At 35.3% G+C, this 10,484-nt stretch overlaps 1 non-coding gene across 1 annotated transcript; it reads left to right on the forward strand.

The window, feature by feature from the left end:
- Window positions 1-739: 739 nt before the first annotated feature.
- Window positions 740-821, forward strand: TRNAS-GCU (transfer RNA serine (anticodon GCU)). The gene has a single exon. It is a non-coding gene; the product is annotated as a tRNA-Ser (tRNA).
- Window positions 822-10,484: the final 9,663 nt, after the last annotated feature.

The raw sequence follows: 10,484 nt of genomic DNA on the forward strand, positions 1-10,484 counted from the left end.
AAGTAATAAATCAGCTGGCACCAGAATTTGGGCTGGACACCTCAGTGTCTGTGCTGTTAAATTATAAGCAATGTCCCTGGCACAATAACAGTTCAAGACAATTACCATTCTCCCAAATGATTTGGGCATGGTAAAGGAGTTAGCATAGGTCACAGATCAGTTCCGCATGCCAAAGCAGCTTTGGTTTGATTTTGTGTAACTGCCTTGAGGATAATAAAGTTTAAAATTATGGAAGTGGTCAGACTTTATCGGTTGGCACCACAGACAGAGAATGAGCCCTGACCACTCCACATCCTGAAGTATTGTGTGTGAATTATATGGACATATAGAATTATTCTAAAATAAAGATAGCTCTAGAGGTTATGACAGGATGGTGGGACGGGATTGCTTCAGCTACAGATCTCTGTTCCAGATTTACAGGGGGACTGGTACAATCTCTTGCAGTCTGTTTTGGGCAAGCCTCTGAGGGTATTTTATAATAACATAGACTATAAAATAATAATAATGATGACGAATCGTTGAAATTAAGCCCAATTTCTGTATACATACTGGTGTGCATTGTATAACAACAGAGGAATCCTCAAATCATTGCTGGATCCAGCTTGGGTAATGACAAATACTCATTTACCTCTATCCACAGCTATTCCAATCTACTCGTTTAAAGGACATTACTCCTAAGAAACAGAAACATGCCCTGGCAAAAGCAGTTCTTTTACTTTAAAGGCCACAGGCTCTACATGACGAGGTGGCCGAGTGGTTAAGGCGATGGACTGCTAATCCATTGTGCTCTGCACGCGTGGGTTCGAATCCCATCCTCGTCGAGAAAAAACTTTGTCCAAGGCCAGGTTGGATGGGTCCTTGGTCAACCTCACCTAGTGGTGATATCATTGTCTATAGCTGGGAGGTTGGAGTTAGATCATCTTTAAGGTCCCTTCCAACCAAAGCCATTCTATGAACAGCCAAATCAATGTTTTTATTCAGATTTAGTTGATAGAATAAGATTAGCCACTAAGAAAAGAGAAGAGACAAGGAAATGGAAAATTCATTATTTTTAAGAAACAGCTTTGCACAGAGATAGATATGATTGTATTTAAAAAGAGAAACAATGTTTATTTTTCCATGACAGTGGCTGTGTTTGTCCTCTGCGACCCATTACATCAGCTACTTCAAGACCTAAGAAGCTCTAACTTCTCACATCATTTTCTTTTTTTTTTTTCTTTTTTTTTTTTTTTTTTTTTTTGCTAGGTAGGAAATGATCCTGATCCTGAATGATCAGGATGAACCCAATCTTCTTCTCTATTGTTCTAAAGCAGATCACCTCACTGTGTTCAGTAGCTCTAGCAGTGCAGAACTCGTGGGATTAAGTGAAAAATGAGGTTTTGCATTTGTAAAGAATAAAAATGTACTGTATTGTATTCAAAGAGAATGTTTAAAATGTCAAGACAGATCACAGGCAGCATTTATAGTAATTACATGGAGATGTTTGAAGCACTGTCTAGAAGCTCGGGTCAGCTGGAATCAAACCTTCAATGAGATCACTTTTTCTAGGTGTTATTTTGTGCTACTTGTGGTACTTTTTTGAAGGATTTGCAGTTTGGAATTCATCAGGTAGAATGTAGCTGGTCCTAAAGTAACCATTCAAAATGGATTCAAGGAACTGTAACTTTAAGGTATCTATTCCTCCCTACTGACTCCAAAAAGACTGAGCAAAGTTGTGGGTTTTGCTCAGATGAATGTATCTCTACTACATACATTTATACATCTAGAAGGAGACAAGACAATTCCCATTCCTAAATATCTCAGAAAGACTTAATTCTAAGCTTTTTTTTCTTTTCTTTTCTTTTCTTTTTTCTTTTCTTTTCTTTTCTTTTCTTTTCTTTTCTTTTCTTTTCTTTTCTTTTCTTTTCTTTTCTTTTTTTCTCTTTTCTTCTTTTCTTTTCTTTTTTCTTTTCTTTTCTTTTCTTTTCTTTTCTTTTCTTTTCTTTTCTTTTCTTTTCTCTTTTCTTTTCTTTTTTCTTTTCTTCTTTTCTTTTCTTTTCTTCTTTTCTTTTCTTTTCTTCTTTTCTTTTCTTTTCTTTTCTTTTCTTTTCTTTTCTTTTCTTTTCTTTTCTTTTCTTTTCTTTTCTTTTCTCTTTTCAAATCATAATCTTTGTTTTTGTTCATGACTTTTAATAGGAAAACAAAAAGGTGAAGAAATAAAAAACCTTAACTTTTTGTTTGTTTGTTTCCTTGCTTGTTTGCTTGCTTTTCTTCTCTGCTTTTTCCTTGCTGTGAAGAAAATTGAGTCTTGTGAGTCACAAACACTGACCTTGCTTTTGTACTCTGGGTAAACTCTTTCTCTGGTACTCAGCTGGCATCACTGGAAAGATACTAAACACAATTTATCCACATAGGTGATTAGCTTCTACTTTCTGTTAACCACTCCAGCAACTGTGCAAAAATGAACCCTTAATGTGGCTTTCCTCAAAGACAACATAGATTCTGGAATCCTTGAACTAAAGCACACTTTCTTGTGACTGTGTTTCTCATGGGTTTCATACAGGTGATGCAGAGGAGTGTGAGGTAGTAGGGATCTCAATAAGACCCAATAAGGGTGCTACTAATTAAGAAGGGAAATGCATTTCCCTTTTTCCTTCTATGTCCTATAAAATATCCTTCTGTGATTGACATATCTTTTAACTTAGACTGACTTGACCTAGTTCTTAAATACAGGAGGTTTTTATTGATATGCTGATCATGAATCTGAATTCTATGATGATGCTGTTAGGGAGGGGTCAAAATGCAGTAAGATGAAGGATAAAAACAGAACATAAAGTTATTTAATGGCTAATTCTTAGTGAGGGAAGTGGGGGAAGAAGAGATACACTTCCCAGCAGAAATGTTGGTTAAAGTCACTGGGCTCATAGAATCATAGAATCTCCTGAGTTGGAAGGGACCCACAAGTATCATCAGTTCAGCTCCTGGCTTATTGTGACACATCTTGTTGCTCATCTTCAGCTTGCTATCTGCAGAGTAGCTTATGTTTTTTTAGTGAAAGTTATACCATTCGCAAGGACATTAAGGCACACCTACACACTAACACTAAGGTATTCTAACAGCACTGGGTTAGGTCCTGTCTCATTATTGTCTGTATAATGAGGAATGACCACTGTTCTTGACAAGGAAGAGAAACAGCTTCCTTTAAAGGACTTCAGAGTCGATGGTTTGGATTGCTTTTTTTTTTTTCTTTTTTTTTTTTTTTTTCTGGCACTCACCTTCTTGTCCTAATTTTGAAAAGAAATTGAGGCAAAATCAAGTGGAATCAACATAGTAAATAAATAATGCCTTACCTTTATATAGCTTTTTCTATACACCAGTTTCACAGAGTGCTTGTGATAGTGCTATTTCAGGCATATTGCATCTTATGTAACATAGCAGTCCTACAACTGACTCTGAAATTAATTGCTTTTGACCTCCAAATTCTTTTCTGCCAATATACATTGCAGTTCCTCAACTGTTTCTTCCAGCAATATTTAGCATTTACCTGTGTGCCTGTTTTATCTGTGCAAAGGAAAAAGTAGAGTCTTGCTTCCTCCAGGTGAATACATCTGTCAGATGTATCTTAATAACAGAAAAAACTTGGAATTATAGCCTTTTCTACCCACACATATTATTTTCCTCCCACATCATCAATTATATTTGTGTGAAATATGAAGAGAAATTAAATTCTTAACTTCATACATATACTGGTTGCTACTTGTTCTTTAGGGGCTGGATTCATAACACAGGTATCTGAAATTAGCTGTTCAATCTGATCTAGTCACCCCTGCCATCCTTTGATGTTGAAGGAGAGAATAAGGTACCTCCAGAGAATGATTTAGCTTAAAATGAGCATCTGAGAGAGGTTAATTGGAAGACCCTCTAGAGATGACTGGTTCTCTCCTTAGGGGTCAGTATCTCTGATGTGGATGACAAAATTTGGGGAGATAAACCCGACCTTTTTCCATTCAGATGCTCTACTAAGAATAATTAATATCTCAAGAGAATCTGCATTACATTTCTTACAGGTAATGTGCTGTATCTGTTGCATCTATAAAGCGAAACATTCATAAGCCTAATTCTATGGAAAATAGCTTTCCTTGTGAAAAAAAAATGAAGTTTTAGACATTTTTTGGAAGAAATCTGATCCAAAATCTGAGTGGCATGTTACTGGTTCTTATGCATGAAATCTTAAAAAACAACCAACCAACCACCCAACCAAACAAGCAAAAATTCAGATTAACCTAAATATTATTATTTGATAATTTCAAAGCATTCTATTTCAATTTCTTTATAAATTTTATATAATATAAATGTATAAATATACATTTATATATTATAGATATGTAAATAACATAAATATATAGTATTTATATTTAATATATAATATATTTATATAATATATAATATATGTGTTTTGTATAGTATATATATATATATTTTATATAAAGTCTCAGTTCAGTTCTAAATAGAAAACTGACCATAAATAGTCCAGAAATTCTGAAAGTGCTTAAGGAGGGAGATTTGCCATTACAGCTTCATTTTTTTACATTACAGTTTTTTTTACATGCCTCAGGAAGGAACATAGTGTTCATCTGAAACCAGGATAGCCTGTGCTGATTAAATCAAGGTATTTAAATAGTAGTTCTTATTATACCACAAAATATCGCATGCATTTATTCATTTTTTATGATTATCCTTCCAAGCTGAGATAATCTACTGTACCTGCTGATGATACACTATAAATCACTGTGCTCTACATCCTAATATGTCAAAAGAAAACATACTGAATAATAATAAACAAGTATCCATTTAACTCAAGGACATTTTTACTGATATACTGCATAAAAACTATTTTGTAAATAGCTCTATCATTGATGACCAGCTCTTATTATTATAAAGGAAATTTATCTTAATAAATAAATACATAAATATAACATCTGCAAGGTCATTTCAAGAAGTATTTCAAGTCTTTTTTTTTTTTTTTTTTGTATTTGTAAGCCTACAAGGGACCATTGTAATCATATAGCCTAAACACTAGCTGAGTCCCAAATGAATCATTTTATGTAGTAACTCCTGGAGTGGGCAGAATTACTCTTGTCTGCCATGTGGTGGTAGTCATGCAAGAAACATTACATTCAGCTTGGCTGACCTGCTCATCATGAACCATATCAGTCTTGAAACATAGTCTTTGGGATACTTTAGAGTATATAGAGTTAGAAAACAGACTACGACACTGAAACTTTTTATAAATGTCTTATCAGCCCTTTACAGCCAGGATGCAAGCTGCCACTTCTGCCTTCCTTTCTGCAAGTAAAATTTCATTTCCTTTCCTTCTCTGGGGAGAGAATCTAAAGACAATAGTCATTCAAAATTCCATAGTATTTGTGGAAAGAAATGTGAGGTGAGGCTGTGCAGGTGGAGTGCTTCAAATTCAAAGCAAGAAGTGAAAGGAAGCTCAAATGGGGGGAAGTGACGTTGTGTGTAGGCACTTCTCCATATCACTCAGTCTTTTCTCCCTTGCTGCCACAGTGTAAATCCATCACAGTGGTGTTTGATCACCTCCTTGTGTGCCTCATCAGGTCAGAGGGTGGGAAATAATGGTGCAACGTTTTCTTAGAAGTGAAGTCCTCAGAAAGTGCTATCAGAGCTAATGTAATTAAAGAAAATTAAAACTTGAAACGCCAGTGATGTTTCAAGTAAATACAACATATATCTACGTCTGGGCTTAGTAGGGCTGTAGTGATGGATGGATTTTAGAAATTCTGAGGCAGGAAAAAGCAATGGAGTTTGGCATGTGTCTCTGTGAAATGGCAGATTAATAGAGGAGGGACTGATCTTAGCACTGTCCGCGTGACAGTCGAGGGCAAAAACATGGGGGCTTTGACAAGATTATGTTTAACTGTGACAGTCATCCTAAACCACAAAGGAGTTCAGTTTGTCTCTTAGTAGATTAATTTTGAATCCTGATAAACCCACATGCATACTTCAAGCAGCTTGAAAACTAGCGTAACTAAAACCATATTGGATTGCAAATTGATGCAAGGTTATTCTAGTTAAACCACAGAATTCAGAGGTGAAACACTAATGCATTAACAAAATGAGTCAGAAACAAGAGAAGATATATTTTGCATTTAAACAGCCTCCCATAGATGGGCACATTGCAAATGCCAAATCAGACTCATAAAACTGTTGCCAGGAGGGTGCAGACTGATTTCACTGTTGTTCAGATGGGAAAGCTGGAGCACAGAGAAGTTAAATAATTCTGTAAGAAAACACTAGCAACAATCTGAAATCCTAGTTGAACTATTTGTTCTTGCTGCTATACCCCTTTCATCTTCATACTCAAGAGTGACTGATGGCTGTAAATATTCCCATATTTATTTTTACTTTGTCCATTATGTATGCGTATAAAATACCCCCCTCCCTTTTTTTCTTTTTTTTCTTTCTGTGAATCGGTTGAAAGGGACAAAGAGAAATTTTTAGCATTATTTAGTACTATATTCTTTAAGCACCTGCTTTTTCTCTCTCAAACAAAAGTATTATTTATCCCTCCTTATAATGAACTTAATTGTATGGCAGCATATCAAATGTTATTCTGATGCATAATATTCCTGTGGCTTTCTTGAGACAGTCAAGATGTTAATAGAGAACAATGTATAACTAACAAGAATGGTAAATGGAGGATATTTGCTCTGCTTCTTGCCAGCTAGAAAGTTGTGTAATTGCTTTCCTTAAATGGGAACAGAGTCTGGAAATTCTGCCAAAAGTCCAAACTTAAAGGTAAATATTAGTGTCAGGGCACAAGTAACAATAATACTTTTTAGTTTTATAACACCTTTCATCCAAGTGTTTCAAAACATTTCATAGATATTGATCAAAGCTTTCTAAGGTATTTTTTATAGCTATGCATGTCAGTACAATTTTCCCATCATAATGTAAGTGGTGAAAAACAGCTAGAATGGAAAGAATGCATGCTTTATTTTGTTTCTACCTGACGAAAAAGATAAATTGAAATGAAACAATTTCATTAAATATATATTTTTAATAATATTTTCTTTTACATTTATGTGTGAGTTTAATGGGGTATTTGGCTGGAGATACCTGCAGAAAGATTCACTGGAATGAGAATAAACACTTTTTATGTAAACCCTTTGAAATATAAATGTTTTAGACTCATATTAATTTGAAGTCTATTTTATAGATCCTTGGATTAGCAGTAGATAAAATGATGTTGAAATCAGATATGCTTCACCTCTTTCATGTTCTTTTCCCCAGCTCAATTCCAGCTGTAACTCAGCCCTCATGGCCAAAAACTTTTGCCCTTTCTGTTGCTCATGCAATTGTTCTTTAACCAGTTTTATTCAAACTGGTGTCATTATCATTATTGTTTGCAATAAGACTTCCTTTCCAACTTGATTCATTTTGACTGTGAAAGGTTGAACATTCTACAAAGAGTTACAGTGATGGGGAAATAAGCATGGTATTCTCTGGAGTAAGCTACAAACATAGGTATGTTCGTAATTTAGTTGATCACAGCCAACCAGGAATATAGAAGATGATTGCCATTTACATATGCTGGTAATGCCTAATGCCATTTATATATGCTGGTAATTAGATATGTGTTTATATTTTACTGTATAAGCTCAGTAGCCAACGGGGTCTAAAGATTTTTTCAAAGTTTTCAGATGCAGAAGCCAGATTTAAGAAGTGTAGTTTAGAAGCCAAGAGAGCTTTAAAAGAGAAAGATCTCTTTCAACTGCCAAAATTTAAACAAACCAAACCAAAACAAAGGGTGGTGGAAAGAAATCTTTAGTATTCAGGAATGCAAAATGATTATGCTATTGCTCCTACAGTCGGAAGGAGTGTGAGTTAAGACATTGTTTTTCTACATTTCAATTGAGTTCTTGGAAACAAAGTTATTTACATGAATCATATGTAATAGGAACTGAAAAGTTGTGGTTTTGTTGTTATTGTTGTTTTCCTCCAACAGATTCTAGAACGATTTGAAAGCGACACAGGTGTTGTTAAAAAAAAAAAAAGAGCAAGATATAATTGTCTGAGATTTAGAGAGTTACTAATGATTCTGAGAGAATGAGCAGCAATTTGGTCATACTATGTTAATGCGTAAGGTGATTTATAAGGGTAGCAGTAATGAATGCTGTCACTTTAAACAAAACAAAGCACTAGTAATGAACATAGATCAGGTAATTTTTTTTTAATTCTTCCTCCCCCCCACCCCCCACCCCGGACTTAGATGGATGAAGATTGGAATATCAGCAAGTTCAACAAAGTTAACTCCTTGAGTTGCAAACTCTTCTTAAAAGATTTTTCTTTAAATACTGCCTTTTTCTTCTCTATAATCTATTTTAAGTTTGATCCTAGAGCCAGGTGCACATCCAAATAATGCAGAGGAAGTTAGGAGTTGCTAATTTTAATACCATCTTGCTCATTTTGTTTTATTCCTTCTCTTGATAAGAACACTATGTCCTTGCAAATTAATAGAAGTTTGTTATTACAGGCCATGTGATCTAAAACAAAGTATTCCGCATTCATTTCTCCATTACCTGTGCATTGGTTATCCAGATGGTACGTTAATGGTGTTATCAATGCAGAGACATCCAAGCTGAGTCTGTCTAAGTTCATCATTTCTGAACTTGTCTGTGGAACTGAATCAAAGTGGAGTCCATGAACTCCTGCAATATTTATGAAGCTTGCCTGGAACATGGAGGGCTGAGTGACACGGGACAAATGTAAATGAACCTGCATTAAATATATCAATTTCAGCAGACGTATGCTGAACTGAAGTCATTAAGACCAGACGTAAGTACCCACCATGCATTGGGTAAGTTCCTGCCCTGTGGGAATCAATACACAAACTCCAGGCATCTACAACTGGGCAGAAATGGGCACTTTCAGGAAATCTTTAATTAGATGTATGGTAGACGTTAACTTAAGGAGGAGGTGAAAGAAAACTTTTTAATGGTCTCTCAGAGAGTTCAGGTACATACAGATATTTATGTTATAGAGATGAAGGAATGCCACTAGAAATAACTAGACAAAAACCTGCCCAGGAATTTCTGTAGTGTGACCCATTATTTCTTTATTGTTAACATTTTTTATCATCCAAAGAAGTCTGAATAATGAAAGAAACATTAATTCTAGTAAATGTGGTGTTATTGACAAAGCAGATAAAATGAGTTCTGGGTATTGCAACAATAAGCAATGAGCCAACACTCAGGTGACAGGGAAGTGAATATAATTTAGAAAATTAAATGGCATAAGTATGCAAAAGACATTTACTATTTTGCCTATTAAGAAAGGTCAAACTTAATGACATTTGCATACTAATCTTCTCATTTTCAATTAAACACATTCAAAATATATTAAACCAATATCCTACTCCCCTACTCTGTCTTGATGTCAGAGAGAAAAATAAGTTCCCTGTTTGCTTTTAGAAAAATGAGTTTAACTTGACCAGGAAAAGCATTCTGGTGTCTGGGAAGTCTGTAAGGGTAAAAAAGCAAACAATTCATCTGCAGGCTGCAGTTACAATATAATCAAGCATATGCAAAGATCTAGGTATATGTTTGACAAAATATTCTCTTCCCCTTCACCTCTCTATTAACAAGATGGGGATACCCAATTGATCATTTAGTGTGGGACACCGGTGGGAGACACACAGCTAGGAACTCTTCCATTTCCTAAAAACTTCAGAATTTTACCCAAGTGAACAGTAAAACATTCTTCTAGAGAAGAACTGAGTGCCGTCCAACATAAAAGTGAACGAACTGCAGTAATTCCTCTAACTGTCAAAAGGCACTTGACAGCATTAGCCAGAATTAGAGCACATGTCTCTGATTCTGAATAAATGTTGATTTAGTTCTCATTTTTCTTCCATAATTGGATCAAGACGTGGAATTGTCTGGACATCTCCGTGATAGAAGCAAATTAGTTCCCCTTCATAGTTTCTTAAGAAGGGGGCCTTACCCAGGCTCCCTGCCATTCCCCAGTTCATTCTATTTATTTACTGAGATTCTGCAATTATAACAAGGCAAACACAACTTGCTGAATAGCACAAGTGGTGAATGAAAACTATGAAAAGCAGCACTAGGCACATACAATAACTCCACTGCATAAGCCTATTTATATTTCATCAGGTTAAAGCATCTAGAGCTCTACCAGGGTATAAGCAATTGTGTTTCAGACTGAAACTAACACTCTTGTCATGAGGAGACAGTACCAGAGCTTCATCTGTTAGAGAGCAATGGAGCTCAGTGGAGATAATCTAAATCTGCTTGGGGCCATTCTCTGGAGACCACAACAAGTAACATATAAGGAGAAGTGCGCAAGAATTCTTTGCCAAACAGGACTGGAAGTGGCTTTGGACTTGATGAAGATTGATTCATACCAAGGAAATGATCAAAGCATGGATTAGATGTTGTAATTTGTAGTTTAACTTTCCA

This window comes from Cygnus atratus, chromosome 2, assembly GCF_013377495.2.
Source record: "Cygnus atratus isolate AKBS03 ecotype Queensland, Australia chromosome 2, CAtr_DNAZoo_HiC_assembly, whole genome shotgun sequence".
Taxonomy (NCBI): domain Eukaryota; kingdom Metazoa; phylum Chordata; class Aves; order Anseriformes; family Anatidae; genus Cygnus; species Cygnus atratus.